At 39.5% G+C, this 9407-nt stretch overlaps 27 non-coding genes across 27 annotated transcripts; all 27 read right to left on the bottom strand.

The window, feature by feature from the left end:
• Nucleotides 1-127: 127 nt before the first annotated feature.
• On the bottom strand, nucleotides 128-237 carry trnal-caa (transfer RNA leucine (anticodon CAA)). Its single transcript has 2 exons — nucleotides 200-237; nucleotides 128-173 (listed from the first exon to the last, which is right to left on the bottom strand). It is a non-coding gene; the product is annotated as a tRNA-Leu (tRNA).
• A 165-nt stretch (nucleotides 238-402) lies between these two features.
• trnal-caa (transfer RNA leucine (anticodon CAA)) lies at nucleotides 403-512 on the bottom strand. Its single transcript has 2 exons — nucleotides 475-512; nucleotides 403-448 (listed from the first exon to the last, which is right to left on the bottom strand). It is a non-coding gene; the product is annotated as a tRNA-Leu (tRNA).
• Nucleotides 513-695: 183 nt separating this feature from the next.
• trnal-caa (transfer RNA leucine (anticodon CAA)) lies at nucleotides 696-805 on the bottom strand. Its single transcript has 2 exons — nucleotides 768-805; nucleotides 696-741 (listed from the first exon to the last, which is right to left on the bottom strand). It is a non-coding gene; the product is annotated as a tRNA-Leu (tRNA).
• Nucleotides 806-970: 165 nt separating this feature from the next.
• On the bottom strand, nucleotides 971-1081 carry trnal-caa (transfer RNA leucine (anticodon CAA)). The gene is made up of 2 exons: nucleotides 1044-1081; nucleotides 971-1016 (listed from the first exon to the last, which is right to left on the bottom strand). It is a non-coding gene; the product is annotated as a tRNA-Leu (tRNA).
• Nucleotides 1082-1262: 181 nt separating this feature from the next.
• On the bottom strand, nucleotides 1263-1372 carry trnal-caa (transfer RNA leucine (anticodon CAA)). The gene is made up of 2 exons: nucleotides 1335-1372; nucleotides 1263-1308 (listed from the first exon to the last, which is right to left on the bottom strand). It is a non-coding gene; the product is annotated as a tRNA-Leu (tRNA).
• Nucleotides 1373-1538: 166 nt separating this feature from the next.
• trnal-caa (transfer RNA leucine (anticodon CAA)) lies at nucleotides 1539-1649 on the bottom strand. Its single transcript has 2 exons — nucleotides 1612-1649; nucleotides 1539-1584 (listed from the first exon to the last, which is right to left on the bottom strand). It is a non-coding gene; the product is annotated as a tRNA-Leu (tRNA).
• A 181-nt stretch (nucleotides 1650-1830) lies between these two features.
• trnal-caa (transfer RNA leucine (anticodon CAA)) lies at nucleotides 1831-1940 on the bottom strand. Its single transcript has 2 exons — nucleotides 1903-1940; nucleotides 1831-1876 (listed from the first exon to the last, which is right to left on the bottom strand). It is a non-coding gene; the product is annotated as a tRNA-Leu (tRNA).
• Nucleotides 1941-2123: 183 nt separating this feature from the next.
• Nucleotides 2124-2234, bottom strand: trnal-caa (transfer RNA leucine (anticodon CAA)). Its single transcript has 2 exons — nucleotides 2197-2234; nucleotides 2124-2169 (listed from the first exon to the last, which is right to left on the bottom strand). It is a non-coding gene; the product is annotated as a tRNA-Leu (tRNA).
• A 164-nt stretch (nucleotides 2235-2398) lies between these two features.
• On the bottom strand, nucleotides 2399-2508 carry trnal-caa (transfer RNA leucine (anticodon CAA)). The gene is made up of 2 exons: nucleotides 2471-2508; nucleotides 2399-2444 (listed from the first exon to the last, which is right to left on the bottom strand). It is a non-coding gene; the product is annotated as a tRNA-Leu (tRNA).
• Nucleotides 2509-2691: 183 nt separating this feature from the next.
• On the bottom strand, nucleotides 2692-2801 carry trnal-caa (transfer RNA leucine (anticodon CAA)). Its single transcript has 2 exons — nucleotides 2764-2801; nucleotides 2692-2737 (listed from the first exon to the last, which is right to left on the bottom strand). It is a non-coding gene; the product is annotated as a tRNA-Leu (tRNA).
• Nucleotides 2802-2967: 166 nt separating this feature from the next.
• Nucleotides 2968-3078, bottom strand: trnal-caa (transfer RNA leucine (anticodon CAA)). The gene is made up of 2 exons: nucleotides 3041-3078; nucleotides 2968-3013 (listed from the first exon to the last, which is right to left on the bottom strand). It is a non-coding gene; the product is annotated as a tRNA-Leu (tRNA).
• Nucleotides 3079-3242: 164 nt separating this feature from the next.
• trnal-caa (transfer RNA leucine (anticodon CAA)) lies at nucleotides 3243-3352 on the bottom strand. Its single transcript has 2 exons — nucleotides 3315-3352; nucleotides 3243-3288 (listed from the first exon to the last, which is right to left on the bottom strand). It is a non-coding gene; the product is annotated as a tRNA-Leu (tRNA).
• Nucleotides 3353-3535: 183 nt separating this feature from the next.
• trnal-caa (transfer RNA leucine (anticodon CAA)) lies at nucleotides 3536-3645 on the bottom strand. The gene is made up of 2 exons: nucleotides 3608-3645; nucleotides 3536-3581 (listed from the first exon to the last, which is right to left on the bottom strand). It is a non-coding gene; the product is annotated as a tRNA-Leu (tRNA).
• Nucleotides 3646-3810: 165 nt separating this feature from the next.
• Nucleotides 3811-3920, bottom strand: trnal-caa (transfer RNA leucine (anticodon CAA)). The gene is made up of 2 exons: nucleotides 3883-3920; nucleotides 3811-3856 (listed from the first exon to the last, which is right to left on the bottom strand). It is a non-coding gene; the product is annotated as a tRNA-Leu (tRNA).
• A 182-nt stretch (nucleotides 3921-4102) lies between these two features.
• On the bottom strand, nucleotides 4103-4212 carry trnal-caa (transfer RNA leucine (anticodon CAA)). Its single transcript has 2 exons — nucleotides 4175-4212; nucleotides 4103-4148 (listed from the first exon to the last, which is right to left on the bottom strand). It is a non-coding gene; the product is annotated as a tRNA-Leu (tRNA).
• A 165-nt stretch (nucleotides 4213-4377) lies between these two features.
• Nucleotides 4378-4488, bottom strand: trnal-caa (transfer RNA leucine (anticodon CAA)). The gene is made up of 2 exons: nucleotides 4451-4488; nucleotides 4378-4423 (listed from the first exon to the last, which is right to left on the bottom strand). It is a non-coding gene; the product is annotated as a tRNA-Leu (tRNA).
• A 181-nt stretch (nucleotides 4489-4669) lies between these two features.
• trnal-caa (transfer RNA leucine (anticodon CAA)) lies at nucleotides 4670-4779 on the bottom strand. Its single transcript has 2 exons — nucleotides 4742-4779; nucleotides 4670-4715 (listed from the first exon to the last, which is right to left on the bottom strand). It is a non-coding gene; the product is annotated as a tRNA-Leu (tRNA).
• A 358-nt stretch (nucleotides 4780-5137) lies between these two features.
• trnal-caa (transfer RNA leucine (anticodon CAA)) lies at nucleotides 5138-5247 on the bottom strand. Its single transcript has 2 exons — nucleotides 5210-5247; nucleotides 5138-5183 (listed from the first exon to the last, which is right to left on the bottom strand). It is a non-coding gene; the product is annotated as a tRNA-Leu (tRNA).
• A 1698-nt stretch (nucleotides 5248-6945) lies between these two features.
• trnal-caa (transfer RNA leucine (anticodon CAA)) lies at nucleotides 6946-7055 on the bottom strand. Its single transcript has 2 exons — nucleotides 7018-7055; nucleotides 6946-6991 (listed from the first exon to the last, which is right to left on the bottom strand). It is a non-coding gene; the product is annotated as a tRNA-Leu (tRNA).
• Nucleotides 7056-7221: 166 nt separating this feature from the next.
• Nucleotides 7222-7331, bottom strand: trnal-caa (transfer RNA leucine (anticodon CAA)). Its single transcript has 2 exons — nucleotides 7294-7331; nucleotides 7222-7267 (listed from the first exon to the last, which is right to left on the bottom strand). It is a non-coding gene; the product is annotated as a tRNA-Leu (tRNA).
• A 213-nt stretch (nucleotides 7332-7544) lies between these two features.
• Nucleotides 7545-7655, bottom strand: trnal-caa (transfer RNA leucine (anticodon CAA)). The gene is made up of 2 exons: nucleotides 7618-7655; nucleotides 7545-7590 (listed from the first exon to the last, which is right to left on the bottom strand). It is a non-coding gene; the product is annotated as a tRNA-Leu (tRNA).
• Nucleotides 7656-7836: 181 nt separating this feature from the next.
• trnal-caa (transfer RNA leucine (anticodon CAA)) lies at nucleotides 7837-7946 on the bottom strand. Its single transcript has 2 exons — nucleotides 7909-7946; nucleotides 7837-7882 (listed from the first exon to the last, which is right to left on the bottom strand). It is a non-coding gene; the product is annotated as a tRNA-Leu (tRNA).
• Nucleotides 7947-8111: 165 nt separating this feature from the next.
• Nucleotides 8112-8221, bottom strand: trnal-caa (transfer RNA leucine (anticodon CAA)). The gene is made up of 2 exons: nucleotides 8184-8221; nucleotides 8112-8157 (listed from the first exon to the last, which is right to left on the bottom strand). It is a non-coding gene; the product is annotated as a tRNA-Leu (tRNA).
• A 183-nt stretch (nucleotides 8222-8404) lies between these two features.
• On the bottom strand, nucleotides 8405-8515 carry trnal-caa (transfer RNA leucine (anticodon CAA)). The gene is made up of 2 exons: nucleotides 8478-8515; nucleotides 8405-8450 (listed from the first exon to the last, which is right to left on the bottom strand). It is a non-coding gene; the product is annotated as a tRNA-Leu (tRNA).
• Nucleotides 8516-8696: 181 nt separating this feature from the next.
• Nucleotides 8697-8806, bottom strand: trnal-caa (transfer RNA leucine (anticodon CAA)). The gene is made up of 2 exons: nucleotides 8769-8806; nucleotides 8697-8742 (listed from the first exon to the last, which is right to left on the bottom strand). It is a non-coding gene; the product is annotated as a tRNA-Leu (tRNA).
• Nucleotides 8807-8972: 166 nt separating this feature from the next.
• Nucleotides 8973-9083, bottom strand: trnal-caa (transfer RNA leucine (anticodon CAA)). Its single transcript has 2 exons — nucleotides 9046-9083; nucleotides 8973-9018 (listed from the first exon to the last, which is right to left on the bottom strand). It is a non-coding gene; the product is annotated as a tRNA-Leu (tRNA).
• Nucleotides 9084-9264: 181 nt separating this feature from the next.
• Nucleotides 9265-9374, bottom strand: trnal-caa (transfer RNA leucine (anticodon CAA)). The gene is made up of 2 exons: nucleotides 9337-9374; nucleotides 9265-9310 (listed from the first exon to the last, which is right to left on the bottom strand). It is a non-coding gene; the product is annotated as a tRNA-Leu (tRNA).
• Between the last annotated feature and the right edge of the window lie 33 nt (nucleotides 9375-9407).

Below are 9407 nucleotides of genomic sequence, written 5' to 3'. Positions count from 1 at the left end.
ATCTAATGGGAATCCAAAAGTTTCAGCTATTGTAAAGTGATAGATATTTGCCACATTTAAAATCTGAGAACATATTCTATATTGCTTAAGTCGTAGATGTCATTTTTTCGGGCTTCTGAAAAGTTGCTGTCAGAAGTGGGATTTGAACCTACGCCTCCATTCGGAGACCAGAAGCCTCAGTATTTGAGAAGGTTGAAACCTTGAGTCTGGCGCCTTAGACCGCTCGGCCATCCTGACAGTACGACAGCTGTGCTGTTAGTATCGGTACAATTAAAGATCTAATGGGAATCCAAAAGTTTCAGCTTTTGTAAGTGATAGATATTTGCCACATTTAAAATCTGAGAACATATTCTATATTGCTTAAGTCATTTCTGACATTTTTTCAGGCTCCTGAAAAATAGTTGTCAGAAGTGGGATTTGAACCCACGCCTCCATTCGGAGACCAGAAGCCTCAGTATTTGAGAAGGTTGAAACCTTGAGTCTGGCGCCTTAGACCGCTCGGCCATCCTGACAGTACGACAGCTTTGCTGTAAGTATCGGTGCAATTAATAAACTAATGGGAATCCAAAAGTTTCAGCTATTGTAAAGTGATAGATATTTGCCACATTTAAAATCTGAGAACATATTCTATATTGCTTAAGTCATATTTAATATATAAGCATATATGTCATTTTTTCAGGTTTATGAAAAGTTGCTGTCAGAAGTGGGATTTGAACCCACGCCTCGATTCGGAGACCAGAAGCCTCAGTATTTGAGAAGGTTGAAACCTTGAGTCTGGCGCCTTAGACCGCTCGGCCATCCTGACAGTACGACAGCTTTGCTGTAAGTATCGGTACAATTAAAGATCTAATGGGAATCCAAAAGTTTCAGCTTTTGTAAGTGATAGATATTTGCCACATTTAAAATCTGAGAACATATTCTATATTGCTTAAGTCATTTATGACATTTTTTCAGGCTCCTGAAAAATAGTTGTCAGAAGTGGGATTTGAACCCACGCCTCCATTCGGTGACCAGAAGCCTCAGTATTTGAGAAGGTCGAAACCCTTGAGTCTGGCGCCTTAGACCGCTCGGCCATCCTGACAGTACAAGAGCTGACTGTAAGTATCGGTACTGTTAATGAAATAGTGGGAATCCGAAAGTTTCAACTTTTGTAAGTGATAGATATTTGCCACATTTAAAATCTGAGAACATATTCTATATTGCTTAAGTCATATTTAATATATAAGCATATATGTCATTTTTTCAGGTTTATGAAAAGTTGCTGTCAGAAGTGGGATTTGAACCCACGCCTCCATTCGGAGACCAGAAGCCTCAGTATTTGAGAAGGTTGAAATCTTGAGTCTGGCGCCTTAGACCGCTCGGCCATCCTGACAGTACGACAGCTTTGCTGTAAGTATCGGTGCAATTAATAAACTAATGGGAATCCAAAAGTCTGAGTTTTTGTCAAGTGATAGATATTTGCCACATTTAAAATCTGAGAACATATTCTATATTGCTTAAGTCATTTATGACATTTTTTCAGGCTCCTGAAAAATAGTTGTCAGAAGTGGGATTTGAACCCACGCCTCCATTCGGAGACCAGAAGCCTCAGTATTTGAGAAGGTCGAAACCCTTGAGTCTGGCGCCTTAGACCGCTCGGCCATCCTGACAGCACGACAGCTGACTGTAAGTATCGGTACAGTTAATTTAATAGTGGGAATCCGAAAGTTTCAGCTTTTGTAAGTGATAGATATTTGCCACATTTAAAATCTGAGAACATATTCTATATTGCTTAAGTCATATTTAATATATAAGCATATATGTCATTTTTTCAGGTTTATGAAAAGTTGCTGTCAGAAGTGGGATTTGAACCCACGCCTCCATTTGGAGACCAGAAGCCTCAGTATTTGAGAAGGTTGAAACCTTGAGTCTGGCGCCTTAGACCGCTCGGCCATCCTGACAGTACGACAGCTTTGCTGTAAGTATCGGTACAATTAAAAATCTAATGGGAATCCAAAAGTTTCAGCTATTGTAAAGTGATAGATATTTGCCACATTTAAAATCTGAGAACATATTCTATATTGCTTAAGTCATATTTAATATATAAGCATATATGTCATTTTTTCAGGTTTATGAAAAGTTGCTGTCAGAAGTGGGATTTGAACCCACGCCTCCATTCGGAGACCAGAAGCCTCAGTATTTGAGAAGGTCAAAACCCTTGAGTCTGGCGCCTTAGACCACTCGGCCATCCTGACAGTACTACAGCTGACTCTAAGTATCGGTACAGTTAATGAAATAGTGGGAATCCAAAAGTTTCAGCTTTTGTAAGTGATAGATATTTGCCAAATTTAAAATCTGAGAACATATTCTATATTGCTTAAGTCGTAGATGTCATTTTTTCGGGCTTCTGAAAAGTTGCTGTCAGAAGTGGGATTTGAACCCACGCCTCCATTCGGAGACCAGAAGCCTCAGTATTTGAGAAGGATGAAACCTTGAGTCTGGCGCCTTAGACCGCTCGGCCATCCTGACAGTACTACAGCTTTGCTGTAAGTATCGGTACAATTAAAAATCTAATGGGAATCCAAAAGTTTCAGCTATTGTAAAGTGATAAATATTTGCCACATTTAAAATCTGAGAACATATTCTATATTGCTTAAGTCATATTTAATATATAAGCATATATGTCATTTTTTCAGGTTTATGAAAAGTTGCTGTCAGAAGTGGGATTTGAACCCACGCCTACATTCGGAGACCAGAAGCCTCAGTATTTGAGAAGGTTGAAACCTTGAGTCTGGCGCCTTAGACCGCTCGGCCATCCTGACAGTACGACAGCTTTGCTGTAAGTATCGGTACAATTAAAAATCTAATGGGAATCCAAAAGTTTCAGCTATTGTAAAGTGATAGATATTTGCCACATTTAAAATCTGAGAACATATTCTATATTGCTTAAGTCGTAGATGTCATTTTTTCGGGCTTCTGAAAAGTTGCTGTCAGAAGTGGGATTTGAACCCACGCCTCCATTCGGAGACCAGAAGCCTCAGTATTTGAGAAGGTCAAAACCCTTGAGTCTGGCGCCTTAGACCACTCGGCCATCCTGACAGTACTACAGCTGACTCTAAGTATCGGTACAGTTAATGAAATAGTGGGAATCCAAAAGTTTCAGCTTTTGTAAGTGATAGATATTTGCCAAATTTAAAATCTGAGAACATATTCTATATTGCTTAAGTCGTAGATGTCATTTTTTCGGGCTTCTGAAAAGTTGCTGTCAGAAGTGGGATTTGAACCCACGCCTCCATTCGGAGACCAGAAGCCTCAGTATTTGAGAAGGATGAAACCTTGAGTCTGGCGCCTTAGACCGCTCGGCCATCCTGACAGTACTACAGCTTTGCTGTAAGTATCGGTACAATTAAAAATCTAATGGGAATCCAAAAGTTTCAGCTATTGTAAAGTGATAAATATTTGCCACATTTAAAATCTGAGAACATATTCTATATTGCTTAAGTCATATTTAATATATAAGCATATATGTCATTTTTTCAGGTTTATGAAAAGTTGCTGTCAGAAGTGGGATTTGAACCCACGCCTACATTCGGAGACCAGAAGCCTCAGTATTTGAGAAGGTTGAAACCTTGAGTCTGGCGCCTTAGACCGCTCGGCCATCCTGACAGTACGACAGCTTTGCTGTAAGTATCGGTACAATTAAAGATCTAATGGGAATCCAAAAGTTTCAGCTTTTGTAAGTGATAGATATTTGCCACATTTAAAATCTGAGAACATATTCTATATTGCTTAAGTCATTTATGACATTTTTTCAGGCTCCTGAAAAATAGTTGTCAGAAGTGGGATTTGAACCCACGCCTCCATTCGGAGACCAGAAGCCTCAGTATTTGAGAAGGTTGAAACCTTGAGTCTGGCGCCTTAGACCGCTCGGCCATCCTGACAGTACGACAGCTTTGCTGTAAGTATCGGTACAATTAAAGATCTAATGGGAATCCAAAAGTTTCAGCTTTTGTAAGTGATAGATTTTTGCCACATTTAAAATCTGAGAACATATTCTATATTGCTTAAGTCATATTTAATATATAAGCATATATGTCATTTTTTCAGGTTTATGAAAAGTTGCTGTCAGAAGTGGGATTTGAACCCACGCCTCCATTCGGAGACCAGAAGCCTCAGTATTTGAGAAGGTTGAAACCTTGAGTCTGGCGCCTTAGACCGCTCGGCCATCCTGACAGTACGACAGCTTTGCTGTAAGTATCGGTACAATTAAAGATCTAATGGGAATCCAAAAGTTTCAGCTTTTGTAAGTGATAGATATTTGCCACATTTAAAATCTGAGAACATATTCTATATTGCTTAAGTCATTTATGACATTTTTTCAGGCTCCTGAAAAATAGTTGTCAGAAGTGGGATTTGAACCCACGCCTCCATTCGGAGACCAGAAGCCTCAGTATTTGAGAAGGTCGAAACCCTTGAGTCTGGCGCCTTAGACCGCTCGGCCATCCTGACAGTACGACAGCTGACTGTAAGTATCGGTACAGTTAATGAAATAGTGGGAATCCGAAAGTTTCAGCTTTTGTAAGTGATAGATATTTGCCACATTTAAAATCTGAGAACATATTCTATATTGCTTAAGTCATATTTAATATATAAGCATATATGTCATTTTTTCAGGTTTATGAAAAGTTGCTGTCAGAAGTGGGATTTGAACCCACGCCTCCATTCGGAGACCAGAAGCCTCAGTATTTGAGAAGGTTGAAACCTTGAGTCTGGCGCCTTAGACCGCTCGGCCATCCTGACAGTACGACAGCTGTGCTGTAAGTATCGGTGCAATTAATAAACTAATGGGAATCCAAAAGTCTGAGTTTTCGTCAAGTGATAGATATTTGCCACATTTAAAATCTGAGAACATATTCTATATTGCTTAAGTTGTAGATGTCATTTTTTCGGGCTTCTGAAAAGTTGCTGTCAGAAGTGGGATTTGAACCCACGCCTCCATTCGGTGCAATTAATAAACTAATGGGAATCCAAAAGACTGAGTTTTCGTCAAGCGATATATATTTGCCACATTTAAAATCTGAGAACATATTCTATATTGCTTAAGTCATATTTAATATATAAGCATATATGTCATTTTTTCAGGTTTATGAATAGTTGCTGTCAGAAATGGGATTTGAACCCACGCCTCCATTCGGAGACCAGAAGCCTCAGTATTTGAGAAGGTTGAAACCTTGAGTCTGGCGCCTTAGACCGCTCGGCCATCCTGACAGTACAAGAGCTGACTGTAAGTATCGGTACTGTTAATGAAATAGTGGGAATCCGAAAGTTTCAGCTTTTGTAAGTGATAGATATTTGCCACATTTAAAATCTGAGAACATATTCTATATTGCTTAAGTCATATTTAATATATAAGCATATGTAGTGCATGGAGCCAATCAGACATGAAATAACTAGTTATATTCCTTAAATGACTTCTCCCCCATGATTAACACCTATGTGCTATGAGCCAGACCTTTGTTCACTATCCAACTCATCCCCCCACCATCAAGATAAGACTCTTACAGAAATGCAGATACACTTTCCTTATTCAGACATACAGTCCCACATACAGTTATATAGAAATGTACACATATCAATGTGTTACCTTTTCTTATATCGTTGTTTCTGTTATGTATGTCGGCCTCAAACATTAATCCGCAATAGGTGAATCATTGTGCATGCTAAGACTCACGTTTAGAATCACTCAGTCAACCGAGAAGATTCATAGATCATGTTTGGTGTCTATGAGCAGCATTTATTATTCCCTAAATGTTAATGTTTGTGGCATCTTAATAACTCCTTGCTTTATATGTATTATTGAACTTTTGAAAGTTTTGTGGCCAAACAACCAATCAGCTTCCACATGCGAAACCCCATTGTGAGAGACAAAGACTTTCAATCTTCCCTCCAAAACTCAGATCAACCGGATTGGACAAGGTCCAACTGTGGGCGTGAACGACCTACAGGTTTATAAACCTTCTTCCCTCATCTCTCTCTTGCTCTTGCCTTCGGGACACAAAGACACGTCACCCGCACCTCCCCCCAGATCCATGGGGGGGGGGGGGGTCTCACCTAGCGGAGGAGATGATGAGGCCTGCAATACTCTCAAGGAACTGGAAAGGACTTTCTGAACTGAACACAAACGGAACAATGCACAACAACAACAAGCTTGCAAGTATCCGTCCTTTCTACAAACGTAGATAGCTGCGTTTAAGGCGTTTTATAAAAGAAACGATTTCAGGATGTTCAGAACCGTTTCATTCCTGTCCCTTTGCAAACTCACTTTCTGTCTCTCTCTCTCTCTCTCTCTTACTCTCTCTCTCTCTCTCTCTTACTCTCTCTCTCTCTCACGCGTTCTGTCTATTTGTGTTTTATGTACGTTTGTCTATGTGCGATCGTTTGTAAGTAGAATAGTTTAATAAACAACCATATATTCACATATAATGATTCTCTGTGCTGAATGCTTGCATTACAAAGTCACTTAAACTGTTTCGATCTCATATTGCTACCTTAAGCCCTATTCTGTTCAATTGTTTTAACTCCGTTCTGGTTAGTAAAAACGCGTTGCCGTGACGACGGGCCAACGTCAGAGTAATGGGTATCGCTGAATAATTTGCTGGACAAAGAAACCAGTCGATATCGTTATTACTGTTACTGATCAGAAACTGGAAATTGCGTATATTTAATGACGATTATTATACACGATTTCCTGTGAGTTAAACTACTTTCCCTGACTGAAATGTATGTTTTAAATAACTCATTTCATCCTATTCATTGGTCGTAAGACCTGGTGGAGTTTGCAGTGTATATGTGATGAGAGGAACAGTCTCATACATATACACACATATATTGATCATCTTAAATTCTTTGAGCTAACCAAAATTCTCTACACATATATGTCATTTTTTCAGGTTTATGAAAAGTTGCTGTCAGAAGTGGGATTTGAACCCACGCCTCCATTCGGAGACCAGAAGCCTCAGTATTTGAGAAGGTTGAAACCTTGAGTCTGGCGCCTTAGACCGCTCGGCCATCCTGACAGTACGACAGCTTTGCTGTAAGTATCGGTGCAATTAATAAACTAATGGGAATCCAAAAGTCTGAGTTTTTGTCAAGTGATAGATATTTGCCACATTTAAAATCTGAGAACATATTCTATATTGCTTAAGTTGTAGATGTCATTTTTTCGGGCTTCTGAAAAGTTGCTGTCAGAAGTGGGATTTGAACCCACGCCTCCATTCAGAAACCAGAAGCCTCAGTATTTGAGAAGGATGAAACCTTGAGTCTGGCGCCTTAGACCGCTCGGCCATCCTGACAGTACGACAGCTTTGCTGTAAGTATCGGTACAATTAAAAATCTAATGGGAATCCAAAAGTTTCAGCTATTGTAAAGTGATAGATATTTGCCACATTTAAAATCTGAGGCTTCTGGTCTCCGAATATTCTATTCTATATTCATATTCTATATTGCTTAAGTCATATTTAATATATAAGCATATATGTCATTTTTTCAGGTTTATGAAAAGTTGCTGTCAGAAGTGGGATTTGAACCCACGCCTCCATTCGGAGACCAGAAGCCTCAGTATTTGAGAAGGTCAAAACCCTTGAGTCTGGCGCCTTAGACCACTCGGCCATCCTGACAGTACTACAGCTGACTCTAAGTATCGGTACAGTTAATGAAATAGTGGGAATCCAAAAGTTTCAGCTTTTGTAAGTGATAGATATTTGCCAAATTTAAAATCTGAGAACATATTCTATATTGCTTAAGTCATATTTAATATATAAGCATATATGTCATTTTTTCAGGTTTATGAAAAGTTGCTGTCAGAAGTGGGATTTGAACCCACGCCTCCATTCGGAGACCAGAAGCCTCAGTATTTGAGAAGGTTGAAACCTTGAGTCTGGCGCCTTAGACCGCTCGGCCATCCTGACAGTACGACAGCTTTGATGTAAGAATCGGTACAATTAAAGATCTAATGGGAATCCAAAAGTTTCAGCTTTTGTAAGTGATAGATATTTGCCACATTTAAAATCTGAGAACATATTCTATATTGCTTAAGTCGTAGATGTCATTTTTTCGGGCTTCTGAAAAGTTGCTGTCAGAAGTGGGATTTGAACCCACGCCTCCATTCGGAGACCAGAAGCCTCAGTATTTGAGAAGGATGAAACCTTGAGTCTGGCGCCTTAGACCGCTCGGCCATCCTGACAGTACTACAGCTTTGCTGTAAGTATCGGTACAATTAAAAATCTAATGGGAATCCAAAAGTTTCAGCTATTGTAAAGTGATAGATATTTGCCACATTTAAAATCTGAGAACATATTCTATATTGCTTAAGTCATATTTAATATATAAGCATATATGTCATTTTTTCAGGTTTATGAAAAGTTGCTGTCAGAAGTGGGATTTGAACCCACGCCTCCATTCGGAGACCAGAAGCCTCAGTATTTGAGAAGGTCAAAACCCTTGAGTCTGGCGCCTTAGACCACTCGGCCATCCTGACAGTACTACAGCTGACTCTAAGTATCGGTACAGTTAATGAAATAGTGGGAATCCAAAAGTTTCAGCTTTTGTAAGTGATAGATATTTGCCAAATTTAAAATCTGAGAACATATTCTATATTGCTTAAGTCATATTTAATATATAAGCATATATGTCATTTTTTCAGGTTTATGAAAAGTTGCTGTCAGAAGTGGGATTTGAACCCACGCCTCCATTCGGAGACCAGAAGCCTCAGTATTTGAGAAGGTTGAAACCTTGAGTCTGGCGCCTTAGACCGCTCGGCCATCCTGACAGTACGACAGCTTTGCTGTAAGTATCGGTGCAATTAATAAACTAATGGGAATCCAAAAGTCTGAGTTTTTGTCAAGTGATAGATATTTGCCACATTTAAAATCTGAGAACATATTCTATATTGCTTAAGTCATTTATGACATTTTTTCAGGCTCCTGAAAAATAGTTGTCAGAAGTGGGATTTGAACCCACGCCTCCATTCGGAGACCAGAAGCCTCAGTATTTGAGAAGGTCGAAACCCTTGAGTCTGGCGCCTTAGACCGCTCGGCCATCCTGACAGTACGACAGCTGACTGTAAGTATCGGTACAGTTAATGAAATAGTGGGAATCCGAAAGTTTCAGCTTTTGTAAGTGATAGATATTTGCCACATTTAAAATCTGAGAACATATTCTATATTGCTTAAGTCATATTTAATATATAAGCATATATGTCATTTTTTCAGGTTTATGAAAAGTTGCTGTCAGAAGTGGGATTTGAACCCACGCCTCCATTCGGAGACCAGAAGCCTCAGTATTTGAGAAGGTTGAAACCTTGAGTCTGGCGCCTTAGACCGCTCGGCCATCCTGACAGTACGACAGCTGTGCTGTAAGTATCGGTGCAA

This window comes from Garra rufa, chromosome 21 (genome assembly GCF_049309525.1).
Source record: "Garra rufa chromosome 21, GarRuf1.0, whole genome shotgun sequence".
NCBI lineage: Eukaryota > Metazoa > Chordata > Actinopteri > Cypriniformes > Cyprinidae > Garra > Garra rufa.
The sequence above is the reverse complement of the archived record's forward strand: the minus strand, read 5'-3'. Positions and strand labels throughout refer to the sequence as shown.